A 13,998-nucleotide genomic window follows, 5' to 3' on the forward strand; every position below is an offset into this window, starting at 1 on the left:
TTCATTACTCCCATCCTGGAAATGATACAGAACAATGGCTTTTGTCTGCTAAACAGATTTTTGGACCATATGGTTCAGTTCCTCAATCAGGGAAGGAGTTTGTGAATAATGGGAGAGGGATTACATGCCCACAGTTTAGTGCAAGACTCAGAAAAACAACCTGTAGGAAGGGGGTTAGTATGGTGAGTCTCCAACTAACAATTACAGCCAATGTCAGAGTTATCAGTGAAACAGAAAAGGGAGTCAGAGGGAAATCAAAGAACAATATCCCCAGTCTCTTCCGATCATAAGGATTTATTCTGATTATACCTCTGGGCAGTTTTTTATGTACAATTTATGTATCTCTCCATCTTCAATTGGTGGTGCACTGAATACAATTTACCACTGCCTGCAAGCAAAAATTTCTGGGAAGCCAAAACCATATAGAAAGGTGTTTAAACTGTTATAAAAATACTTACTAGAAATAATACAGTTGGACCTAACACAACATCAATGTTTTCTAGAAGAACAGTCTTTGGTTGTGTTAAAGATTTTTGAAAGCACGTGGAGTCTTGGAAATACTTCTAGCTCTCTGCTTCTAGTTCTGAAGTTTAGAAGATGATTTCATCAGACAAAAAATAAATATAGCTTACAAAAATGCATTAATAATTTGTCTGAAACATGTTTAACAGTCATAAAATCCTCTCTTCTCTTCAAAATTAGGTACTTCAGAGCAGAGTTCATTTGTTTTCAAAGTCAATTTGGTTTGATATATAGGATTTCTACAATTATTTCATTTAGTGTAGCCTCCCTTAAGGTGAACCTGAAGAAATGCTTTTCAATACCATCTACATCAATGTCTTGAGGAGAGGTGATTAGGTGAAGAATCCAAGCAAACTTGCCTAGACATCCTTTCAATGTCATTGAGATATACTTAATCAAAGCTTGCTGAGTTTCCTGCTGCAGTGTGTGTACATAGTGGGGGCATTTTAGGGCATAGTATCCTGCCAAAACAAAGTAAAACAATCTTGAGCAAACACTTTAGTTCTGTATTCTGCACAATTACGGGTGTCTGGCTATCTAGTTAATGGTACTGCTCTGTTTAGAAAACAACAAAAATTATCTACACGTAGTTTTTGAAAAAAGAAGATACACATAGTTCAACAATTTGAATAAGCATTGGGCAGTACTGTAAGCAGCACATTAGAATCTAGAATTCCCTTATGTTAAATTCTGCTTTGAAATGGCAATAGGAGATAATTTTGATACAGAAGAGAACGAGAACATTGACAGCATTGTTTATCCACCAAGTGATGCTGAGGCTGTGGTCTGGATAGGTAGAAATACTCCAGCACTGATCTAAATTGGGCAGATTATGTCAGCAAGATGGAGGTAGTGGTGTGAAGAAGCGTGCAGGCTGGCAGACCAAAGACCATAGATTTCCATCAAAAACAGTAAGAATAGTTGATTCCCAAGCCATAACGTTGCTCCCTGGGGGGACAATCTTACTACTGCTACCTCCTACCCACTACACGAATCCTAGAGCTGATCTTGCAGCCAGGTCCTTCACCTATGCATATGTTGACCTCTCTAATGCTATCTAGCTGAGGTATGACAACATCTTCTGGAATTTATTGAAGTCAGGACCTGTTTTCTCCCAGGGGTTGGGCACATATTCCCATTCACATATTCTTGCTGGCCCAGACCAGGCATCATTAATCAGTAACCCAGTCGGCCACGCAGAAGCTTTGCAGCAGCTTCGTTGCAGTCTCAAATGCAGGTGTTTCCCGAGTCTTGACTCCTTGATGCTCTCTCTAAGGATCTGAGTCACTGTTAAAAATGCCTGTCATTGAAATAGGAGGCAGTCTGGAATTGCCTTTACAACCTGGCATTTCTGCTGTAGTCATCTGGAGGAAATGGGGACCTAATCCCTGTACTGACTGCTATCAACCTCTCTCCAAAGGGATTTGCTTAGGGCACAGAGAAAGCTCTGCTATGCCTATTTTTTCATGTTTCTTGCCTGAACATTCTCCTAGCTGTGCAGCTATACCTGCATTTCTGGGAACATCACTGATCTCATAAACCATATCTGGACTGCCCTGTGTCTGATCCTATCCCTTTGCCAATTTTAGTGGTCCTAACAAGAAATAAACCATGCAGAGCAGGAGTATATGAGGTACTCCGTGATCCAGAAGAGGTTTAGCACTGTTGTTTCTAGCAGCTCCCTGAAATTATCTTGGAGCTGAGGCCTGCAAATACTAAGATTTGGCCAAACATCAACCTAAACCTAAGAGGTCAGCTGAAAATGTGCTGCATGTATATAGAAGACATTTCCTGAGTCTAGTGGAAAATATTTCTGAACTGGTAAAAATGACCATGAAACAACAGCTGTGCAAATTCATTTGCTGCAAAGCAGGTAAAGATAGGGTAGCCTGAGCCATACGTAAGCCCCAGGTAGCTGCTGTAGCCCAGAGTCATCCAGACGAGAGCAAGGCCTCGTGAGGCTCTTAGCTGTCTCTGGGCCTCTGGGGAATCAGCCAGCAGCAGAAGGCACGGATCCAGAAAGTAGCACTGCTTTTGCTGCTTCTTTCTTCCTCGTTAAGTGAAAATCATATTTTATCCACAGAGATAATAAAAATGCCTGTTTGTTAAACTGTGTAAGCAATTTCAGATGATGGATTTATCCTCTTCTTATCACACTGGATAAAGCTGATGATTGCTTTCAGCCTAATTCTATTGTGAAATATTGAGAAAATAACTTGCACTGAAAAGAATTCCACTGGTTTGATGCTGCAGTACAGACACTCAGTACAATACAGACCATCTGGATGACATTAAACATTAAGAATCAGAGTTTGAATTCTGTTGGAAATAAATACAAAGACACTACAGCCTTTGAGCAGCCTATAAACCACTCACTGCAAGAAATATCATGGAACAACTGAAGCCTTCAAGCATCCTTTTGGTGCAGTCCCAAGTATAGCATACTGCTGACAGCACAGCCAGCAGCAGGGATGGCTGTGGAAGGAGTCAGGACCTGAGCCAGAGTGAGCGGAAGTCAATAAGTCTTTCCATTTACTTTAGTGGACTCATAAGTCAGCTCCTAATGACTCACTGCCACTGTAGTGCTGATCTGGGCCACCTTCTCCCCAACAAGAGGCTCAAATTGGCACCAGGTGCAAAAGGATGCAACTGCTTGTCTGAGTCTGTTCTGCAACTACTGTCCTAGGTCTTACGTGTAAAAATACCAAAAGTATAAAGAAAGAAATAATAGAAAGCTATGCACACTTGGCATAGTATATTATTGCCTTATTGATGACATCCAGATGATGTAGACTGGCTCACCTTCTCCAGTGTTCTTGCTCCAGAGGGAGCCGTGTTCACACATCTGAGACATTCCTATCACATAACTGCACACTGTCCCTCCTGCCCTCTACTGAGGATGAGGCTGCTGTGTTACTTTTTAACTGAAAATCAGCAACATGGTTAATTCCTTATGACTTAAGATTTGCCTAATAAAATCTATATTAGCTTACAGTGGGTGACCTACTGACGCATCTAAGGAACTGATTTTGCTTTGGGAAGAAAATCATTACATTGTGGGATATAGATTTTGAGACTATTTAGCAATATTCATAGAAAATAATAAAATTAAATGCTTGCATATACATAGAGGAAAATACCATTCATCCTCCTAGATTCTTTATCATTTGTGTGATTTCCAGGATAACTTATCAGAATGACAAAGAATTACTTCTTTGAGACAGGCATTTTCTTTTGCACTTATGTCCGGGTCCCAGAATTTCCACAATGAATTCTTCATCTTCTCAGCTTCCACTAAAGGTGTTCCCAGTGGCAAGCTGCCCAACTCACTGCTAGCTGCCAAATCTTGTTTGAGGAGGATTTTTTTCAGTAAACTAGTATTTTTGTAGTATTTTTTGGCCCTCAACCCATAGCCTTAATTTGCCTAGTAGGATATCTGGAAGGCTGAAGAGACTTTGTCAGATAATACAGAAGCTTAAGGGCCATCTTGCCCAGATTTTTTACCTTGGTAGCTGCCAAACTTGAGTTCTTCAGGAAGAAAGACAATTACCACACTTATCAGGAGTATTTCCCTCATCCTTGTTCTTTTGCAGCTTAGGAACTTAGTGAACAGGAATGTTTCAGTTCAGAATGCATATCTGTGCCATCTAGGGCTATATCCAAACCTGAGACTACTATGTAAGTACAGCTCAGTGATGCTTCTCTCCCAGAAGATGAGGTGGCACAGGAAGATTATTCTTAAACAATCCCAGCTAGACTAATAAGATCTTCCCATGATGAGCAGCCCGGTGAGATGTGGAACAGTTTTATCCCGCTCCTAGGTAATATAGTGCCTGAGCCTTCTTCTGTAAAACTGCATCAATCATAGAATTGCTCAGGTTGGAAAAGACCTTCAAGATCACCAAGTCCAACCTCAACCTAACCATACTACCCTAACAGCCCACCACTAAATCATGTCCCTGAGCACCGTATCCTGCATGGTTCTGGCCCTCCATACACAGTGCACACTTGCTGCTTCTGGGCCATTGCAGCATCTGATGCACGGACTCAGATGTGAACAATCCAAACCGTTTATTACAAGTTCTCACATCACTTATATACCTCCACAAGTTTTCTTTTTGTAGCTTTCCCATCCACCCCTACAACTTGCCCATCCACCTTTACATGTCAACAGAGCATTCTTCAACCGTTCATGCGGGTGGTTATCCAGTCAGAGCTGTGAGCCGTTCTTTCTTCTTCTAGAGGTGTCCTTGCTTCTCATGCTGTTTATCTTGCTACGCAGCTGCTGCTCTGAACAGTTTTTCTTGTATTCCCACAGGCCATTTCTCCAGGATTAAATGTAACGTTTTCTTTGAAGCAGTTCATGGAAAGAAGCATGAATCTGGAGGCTGTATGCTGTCTGACACAGCAGAAATGGCTTCATACCAGGTAGTGTCAGACACTTTGCTGCAGCTCTTCCACCAGAAAAACGGTTTGTGCAGTCCCCCTTATCAGCACCAGGACAAGAACTATCTATTTTCTTAAATATGAGAAGATAGGCAACTTATTTGCTCATCAAATGCAAAATGCTGGAAAGTAAAGTAGAGAATGGGTACAATTTTTAAAAAGCAAAGCTAGAAAGCACTCCTGGCTAGCAGTGCTGTCTTCAGAGTGGCACTGAAAAGGTGACTTTTCCCAGCAGCCCTCTCCTGCTGAAAAGCTGGCTCAAGAGCTGAAAATAGCGGTTGAGAGAAGTGTTCAAACACAGTATGGAGCCTGCTATCATATTAAACTGAAATTTATCTTATATTATTGAAGATAAGTGTCAAATCTAGTGATTAGCATCTCTATTTATACACCACAGATTAGCTAGCTGATGGCAGGTTAGATATATGGTGTAAATCTTCGTGTTTGTGTTTTCATGTTTTACGGATGATAAAATAAGCAAGGTCTTAACAAGCAGTCTGTGGTCCAACAAAATAAATCCTTTGTATTTTTCATCTATGAGTTTCTCACAGAGACAGAGGTGGCTGCAAGGTATAGGCACTTCCATGCCATTTACTGGTGGTTTAGAAGACAATCAGATCTTCTCCTGGCCCTATTTCTACATCCACAAATGAATGCTTTGCTCAATCAAGATATTTTAGCATCTCAATCTCAATCAAGAGATTTTAGCGCTGTGAGATTGACTGCTGCTCATCCTGCCACATATGTTATTCCTGTCACTCTGAAAAATTGCTCTGAGAGTTTTTGCAACAGCCATATTTTTTTAAAGAGAATTCTGGATCCTTTTGCCTCATAAAAATCTGCACTTAACCACTTTTTAAAATTAAACTTACTTTAAAGTCAGTGGAAACTCTGTTAAAGTGTTTCAGGAAATCTTCAGGTTACTAGAGTTAAAAAGTAGAATTAGGTAATTAGAAATGAAAACGTACACAGTGTACCAATGTCAAAGCCATTAGAAACCAGTGGACAAGAAATCAAGCATGTGCTCTAGTCTCAACATACAGTCCTCCTTAGGGACCAACAGAATCTGGGACTGCCTGATGTTACTGTGACATACGTCAGTGACTGCTCCTAGCACACAGTGGATCATGAGGAGTATCTCTCCTAGGCAGATGGCCGCAGATCTCAAACCCACCTTTGAAACTAATTGGTTGTATAACTCTTTGTCCTTCCACTACCATGCGAAATGTGTTATAGGAGAAATGTCACTGAGAAAGCGTCTGATGTCTAGAGCTACCTCTCTCAGAGGAACAATGTCTCAGCGTTCAACCATTTACTTGAAATCGTGTTCAGTAAGGCAAGTTTCATATAAAGTGTGCCAAAGCGATTACAGAGTCTAAATCAATCAACTGTGACACAAAGACAGAACACAAAGAGACAACGGAAAAGAAAGGCACATGTCTGCAGAGTGCTTAGATTACTGTCAAAGAACCCTTTCGCCCTCTGATTGCTATGGCAAGATGCTAAAAGCTCTATGGCAGTGTCACAGGAAGATACATCCAAGCTTGTGTGTGGTGAGGTGTTCGTACCTACAGTGATGGTCATTCTGATCCAAATCTCTCCTCTTCCTACTTCCTCCTGCCTCACATACTACTTGCTCATTAGATAAAGCAGAAAACACTCTAGCATATCCTTTCATAAAGGCAGAGCTTGAAACCTTCTGTTGTGAAGATGGGAATCTGCTATGGACAGCGTGAGGGTTTGTCCTCACTCAGGAAAGCCAAAGCCCTTCCCATAATTGGCCAAGACCTCAAAGAAACTCTCAGCTTGTTGTGAAGTAGAGCTGAGCTGAGGAAAGCTCAGATTCTGGGATACAAATACTTCATGTTAAACCTTGTACTCTGTACATACACATAACTTGCTAATCGTGTTCTATGCAAAATCATAAGCATGGGCAACTGACATAGCTAGATCTCATTTGAGACTGGAGCTGATGGCAACCACATAAGTGGGGGTGAAAATATTTTGAGGGTTACCTCAAATCATTTCCCAGCTCTGTCCTTGGAGAGGCTGCTGGGACAAGACATGCTATGCCAGGACACATCCTGCAGGAGGCCACCTCCTCACAGATCCGTGCTCCTACTGAGTCCTGGGCTCATTTACATCCACCAGACTCCACAGTGTCTTCGCAGCTTCATAAAGCATAAGATAAATCATCTGTGGAGATATGGAAAATGACCATGAGATGGTTCACTGGTAGGAGAGGACAATAGTGGTGCTCTGAGGGAGGCAAAACCCCTGTCTCTGGCTCAGCAGAAGCAGGGTCTCACCAACTCAAGCAAGAATCTCTGCAGGAGCTTTGAGGTTAGGCTCCCTTCATCACATCAAGTCATGCAGATTGTGTACGTGGCAACTGAGCCCAGCACAAGTATTTCAGCAAAGATAACTCCTTTTACTGAATTTTTCCAAACATAAGATATTATGAACCCCAGCAAAACTGGGGCTACAGTCATGGTAGTAGTAATTATTTTTGTTGCATTTAACTTGACATGTAAGACCCTACCATTACTTTTATGTGTGCCAAAACCTGAAGGAGGATCCTGAGAAGGAGAGATCTTGCTGCAGCTCCCCTGTCTGCTTCATCTCCACACAGGTGACAGCAGAAATGTATGAAGTACCATGAGTATCAGCTAAATACATATATTGAAAGAACTTTTTTTCTACATTAATCTTTCCACGGTAAACTCTGATTTAACAAAACCCCAAGAAGAAGTTCAGCATTTCATTAGGCAGCATTATTCACTTGCTGTTTGAAATTATGTTTCAGGGTGTACAGATCATTAGAAAATTGCTAATATGTCTGCAACTAAAAAGTCTTTTGAGGCACCAGAAGAACAGAAAAACAAGTAACAGCAAAAATAATCTTCTAATAAAGCATTTCTAGCACCAATGTCCACAAGAAACTAAGTGGTTAGTTTTGGATGTGCTTTCCATCAACAAGGTGTTATCCACACACCTGGCTGTCACATTCATGAACCCTGTCACTCTTGATATGACAATGATCTCCAGAGTTCTATTACTTCTTTCCACTCTGACCACCTAAAAGGTAAAGCCAGCTACCTAGACATTATTGCAGCATGCAAGGACAGAGAACCATATGCAGGTTGACTCCACAGATAGAAAACAACTGATAACAGACAATATTACAACTGACTGTAGTTAACCTTTAATTGGGATCCAACAACAGCATGTGCATGTTAAATGTGTTATTTCAAAAGCAAGCACATACATAATCCCCTCTTGTTTATGCAACAAGTAAAATTAATGTAAAATGCTAATCTGAATGCTAATCACATTCAATCTGACATGATCACATTCACATTATACAGCTGCTCTGCAGTCAGTACCATTCGACATCGAACCTCAAGTAGAATTGCTATGATCTTGTCTTTACTTCACCTTCCATGAAACTAGGCATTTACATTTGCAAAGACACTAAATAAATAAATAAATAAAAAGTAATGATTTACTCACACTTGTATTTAAACACAAGCTGCCCTTTTTAATTAGGTCATAGCCCATGCTTTGTCGTGCTTTAGTCCAGTCCAAGAAAGAGCCCAGGGGCAGCTTTCCCCAGCTATCATCACCTATGACTGATTCCTTCTTGCTGCATCTCTCCATGATGTAATTTTGATTTACCAGCTTACATTCACAACAGACAGAGGGCCTGGGAGCTTTTTATCTTCATCTAAATGCATTGATAATCCCTTCGCACCTTTATCCCTATCTTTCCTCCTATATAAGCAATTCAGACAGATTGAATGAACAGGATATCTGTGTGAAAAATGAAACAGGGAGCCAAGGTTGTTTTAGGCAGTGCTTTCGTACAAGATACTGCTAAAAGTACAAAACAGGTTTGAAAAATTGCTCTGCAGCAACTAAAATGGGGTCTGTATCTCACAGCATCAGAAGTGGCAGCTGCAGCAGCTGACCAGGAGGACCACGTATGATAAAGAACTCACCTGAAGTACACACAATGGAGAAGATAAGGCACTGAGGTACAAGGCAGGTAGAGGTTGCTAAGCCAATGGGTCCATGCAAAAAACAAGGAGCGAGAGGGATTTGGGGTTAAAAATCCCTGTGGCATGGATGGAGAAATTGGGCAGAAAGGGCAAGAAGCTGAAGGCTGAGAAGCAGAGCTAAGCCAGAGCCTCCAAGGGAGAGCATGGAGTTCACATACAACCAGGAGAGAGCTTAAGAGATTCTGAATGTGGTAGAAACATCCCACAAAAAACAGTCAATCGTATTACACAGTGTCTTTTTGAACAGCTTAATAGTCCTCTCTTAGATACTGATGAACAGGAACGATTTACTACTGTGACACGTGGCTAACTGCATTAAAAACATGTCTCATAGATGCTGTTAATGGCTGTTTATGAGGGTGGATAGTGATAGGACAAGGGAGAATGGTTTTAAACTGAGATGGGAGGTTTAGGTTGGATATTAGGAGGAAGTTTTTCACTCAGAGAGTGGTGACACACTGGAAAAGGTTGCCCAAGGAGGTTGTGGATGCCCCATCCCTGGAGGCATTCAAGGCCAGGCTGGATGTGGCTCTGGGCAGCCTGGTCTAGTGGTTAGCAACCCTGCACATAGCAGGGAGGTTGAAACTAGATGATCACTGTGGTCCTTTTCAACCCAGGCCATTCTATGATTCTATGATATGCTCCTGGAGTACGTATTCACAGCCCATAATTGTGGCTTCTTTGCAGAACATGAGCTGGCCCAGCAGGGGAATGGGATAACGGGCAAGACAACCTGCAGAGCAGACACCTGAGCTGGAAGAGTTGTTTCTAACAATATTTCTTCTCCAAACATGTAATTTAAAAAGGAGCTTCCATTCCACGTATTTCCAGAGGTTATGGAGGCAGCGAGTTACTCCTCAGCCTGACTCACACAAGTGAGACTTTCAGGCTGTTGCTTCTGTGCTCCACACTCATCAGCACGACTGGCAGCACCAACCCTCACAGCCTGGTCACCGGCCTTGCTGGTAAAGCTAAAATCACCGAGAATAGAGACACAACAGAAAACATGCAGGGAGCAAGCAGCTGACCCAGTGACAACAGGCATTCATTCTTTCCCAACCTTTTAGACTTATGACATGCAGCCAAAATGGCTAAAGCCTTTTATCCATAAGGTTAACAAAAAAAATAAATCAGCTTTGCACATATTGAATATAAGCATGAAGCAGCCCTGTTGGCTCAGGCTGGCTCGTACTGACTTGGCTGCAGCCTTTTATCAGTGTGAAATTTCATCTGCGCTGGAAGAGATGAGTCACTGAGGAAGATAAGGCCCACAGAACGGGGCCATCAATAACAAGGGCTGATCTGGAAGCAACGTCACCCTTGCATTTCAGACCACTGAATTTGCATACAATTAAATGCAGCACACAGACAGTGAAGCAGAGGACTCTCAGCAGGGCTGTGGCACAGCTCTGGGGCTTGCGGCACTCACCAGAGAAGCACACGCCTCTCCTGCTTGCCCCCTAAGCAACAACCTCAAACGGTAACCGCCTCCGATCTGAAATAGGTGATCTCACAAAATGGAGGAGTTTTTGTTGTTGCTGTTATTGTTTTTCGCTTGTTTTAACAAAGCAGTTGCTTGTTTCTGAAAGATTTCCCCACAAACGCAGGGAATCGCCCATCCGCGCTGTTAGCTGCGTGTCAGAGCCCTCAGCGAGGCGATGGTGCCCTCAGGTGGATGCAAAGCTCTCAGAGACGCGCCGCGGTGCCCGCAGTGTCTCCCGGCGGCCTCGGGGTTTCCCGCCCTTCAGCTCGCCGGCAGCGCCAGACCAACAAACAGCATGACGGAGGGGCAGGAGCGGAGCACACAAGTTTGGAAGCGGCACAGGAGAAAATGAAAGAAAAATAAGAAAATAGAGGTTAACAAACACACTGGAAAAGACACAGACCCCTTTTGTGGCTTCTTCCTTCCCATTTCTTAGGTTGGAAACGCATCTGGAAATCTTTGTTGTACCAGAGAGATAGAGGGGTAGCACGGGCTCTAACAGAAACCTGTAAAGAAAACAGGGAAGATCTTGGAAGAGCGGGATAACAGAGATTTACGCCCAGTTCACATCATCTCAAAACGGATCCCCCCTTTTTAAGTCAAAACTGGCACAGTGAACCCAACTGAGCTCACTGCTCAGAGGTCACAGGGCAAGTAGAGAGAACTTGAACTGTGGTGGGCGATGCAGAACTTAAATCAGCTAAGCATAGCTGTTCAGTTACCTCAGCTAAATACAGCATGTCAGGGCTCTGCTAGAACCATGCAGTGTGGATCCTGTGCTCAGCTCCCAGCCCATCATGGCCTTGTCTTGGACAGCCCCCGCCCATCCTGATGCCCAGGGCTCTGTCTCCACAAGGGCAGGGTTGGCATTAGATCTCTCTGGATTTCGTAGAGTTCCCATTGGTCTGTTTCTGCAGCCTGCATTGGAAAGGCAGCCCTACCCTTAAGCCCTCATCATCTCCAGCTTAACGAGACTGCATTGCATGGCCTCCTCCTGGAAACTGAGGAAGATGTTGGATGCACCCCAACACTCGGAGGCAAGCAAACAGCACAGAACTGCAGGAGTCTGTGAAGTATAACTTAACAGCCCCTGCCCCCTGAGCCAGTCAGCCAACCTGTGCTTCGCCCATCTGGATAGCCATAAAGTCCCTAGTATCTGGATTTGGATTTTGGATAGCAATGCCAGAAGTCTTGCTAAAACTGAAGAAGGTGTTCTTCCCTTGTTCCCTGATTCAGTTATTTCCTCATAGAATGCAATCAGGTTGGTCTAGCATGATTTAATCTACTGAGCAGCTTTGGAGAGAGCTGGCAACACAAGACCAGAACTACAACAATCTGTATTTATTAGAAGAAGAGTTCCTAGTTATACAGCCAAACGTTGGTAAGTAGGAATCAAAACTACAGCCATCTGGCACAGCAGGAAGAAATACATCATTCCTTACAAGAGTAAACTAGGTTCAGAAATGGATTCTTAATTTTGCTGTCAAAATTACCTATTTCAGAGTATTTTTGTGCAAAAGCTTCCAATGCACTAGTACATATATTAGTAAAGATGGGGGGGGAACGGAAGCGGTTGAAGAACTTCTTTAAAAAAAAATGTGAGGCCTTGAAAGAGTACATCAACAGTACTCTTACAATACCTGACAATCTGGGAGCAACATTTCTCTTTACCAAATTGCCCCCAAGTCTGTAAAAACAGAAACCAGTTGAAGTTCCTTTCAGGGAAGGATGGAAGAGTTGCAAGATTTTTTCTGAGAAATGACAAGTGATCAAATACTAAAATAAAATGGCAGGCAAAAAAAAAAAAATGTTGTAACAGTAAGTCTTCTCACAGAATCACACAGAATTACAGAGTGGCCTGGGTTGGAAGGGACCTCAAGGATCATGAATCTCCAACCCCCCACCATCACAGGCAGGGCCACCAACCTCCACATTTATTACTAGACCAGGCTGCCCAAGGCCCCATTCAACCTGGCCTTGAACACCTCCAGGGACGGGGCATCCACAACCTCTCTGGACAGCCTGTTCCAGCACCTCACCACTCTCATAGCAAAGAACTTTTGAAATCTAAAAGAACTTTTGAAATCTAAAAGAACATGAATGGCAGACATAAAAAGAATGAAAACCTTCTATAATGACAAAAACTTTTCAAAACCATCTAAAAGGTAAGACTGACTTTGCAAGGGCTATTAAAAGTAATAGGAAGTTCTGTTGTACATAAAAGACAACTGAGAAAAATATGGATTACTAAACTTACATGTAACTTCATGTTAGAAGTTCCAAGAGACTGATTCTTTGCCCTGGTTTTCAGTGAGGGCTATGATGTCTTCAAGGAGCAGAAACAGGATGGCTGCTGACACTAAGCATGGCATTGCACAACTTCCATCCCTTTGGACGTATGCAGCTTCCCGTGCACTCAAGGGAAGCTGCTGATCATCATCTCCACAGCATCACTGCACTCTGGCCCCAGGGCATTCCTTCCTTGGCATCCAGTATTGGTCAGAGACAAGACACTAGGCTACGTGGACCTTGGTTCTGACCTCACATCTGCTCTTCTATATCTGTGAAAGTATCGGCAGATAAGTGTAGATGAGGCCATCTCATTTTAAAGTGAAAGTAACATGTCAAAAGTATGCCCAGATTTAGAAGAAAAAATATGTAATGACAGAGATGCGTGTGGAAAGTGACAGAATACAGCTTGGGTGTATTTAAATCAGTGTATCCTAAATAATTGCTTTCCTCTTGGCAATTAGGAGATCAGGATAAATTACACATATATTGACAAACATCTACTGGCACAACAGCTTCTTACTGGTTGAAATGGGAAAAGATGAGGGCAGCTACATGAGCCACTAAGACAGATGGCAGCATATAGCATTAACAGTGGTCTTGCTGAGAAGACTCAGAAGTGTGAGTAGCTCTGTGCAAAGAAAACCCAAGTCCAGTATGCTGAAAAAAGCCCTTCAAAGGTGAAGGATCACAGTTAATATTTTCCTTAGTGACAGAAACAGCATTCTAAGGAAATTCATTGCTAACTTCTGCTTTACATCAGCCTCAGATCAAGAGCAGTAATTCATGTCCAGGTGGTAATCTTCTCAGATGGAAATAAGTTGCAATAAACCCAACAGTACAAAGAGCAGGTCAAGCACCCACAACCAAAGCCAAAGATTTCAGAGCTGGGAGCTCAGCAGTAAATGGCAAGAAAGACAAAAATAATTTCCTATCAGTCATTTTTGATTGGTTACTAATAACAATTGCTTAAGCCAACAAAAGCATGTGGCCCAGGGATTGTGCTCAGAAAAGCATTCCCTGGAAGCACCAAATAGCAATAATATTTTCTTCTGAATGGTATCTGGTATGACCTCTGAAATACAGTTCCATTTTCCATTCATCTTTCCAGACTGCGGCTAACCAGGATGTGCAAAAGGGCTGAGGCAGGTTGCTGGGCGGGTCAGGGAAACCCTCTATAAAGAGCATGACTCATGT

The 13,998-nt window shown here is 42.6% G+C and overlaps 1 long non-coding RNA gene across 1 annotated transcript; it reads right to left on the bottom strand.

Moving 5' to 3' along the window:
- Positions 1 to 278: 278 nt before the first annotated feature.
- Positions 279 to 10,844, bottom strand: LOC121110234. Its single transcript, XR_005858397.1, has 2 exons — positions 10,459 to 10,844; positions 279 to 7,164 (listed from the first exon to the last, which is right to left on the bottom strand). It is a non-coding gene; the product is annotated as an uncharacterized LOC121110234 (long non-coding RNA).
- Between the last annotated feature and the right edge of the window lie 3,154 nt (positions 10,845 to 13,998).

The sequence above is a fragment of the Gallus gallus genome, chromosome 3 (genome assembly GCF_016699485.2).
Source record: "Gallus gallus isolate bGalGal1 chromosome 3, bGalGal1.mat.broiler.GRCg7b, whole genome shotgun sequence".
Lineage (NCBI taxonomy): Eukaryota > Metazoa > Chordata > Aves > Galliformes > Phasianidae > Gallus > Gallus gallus.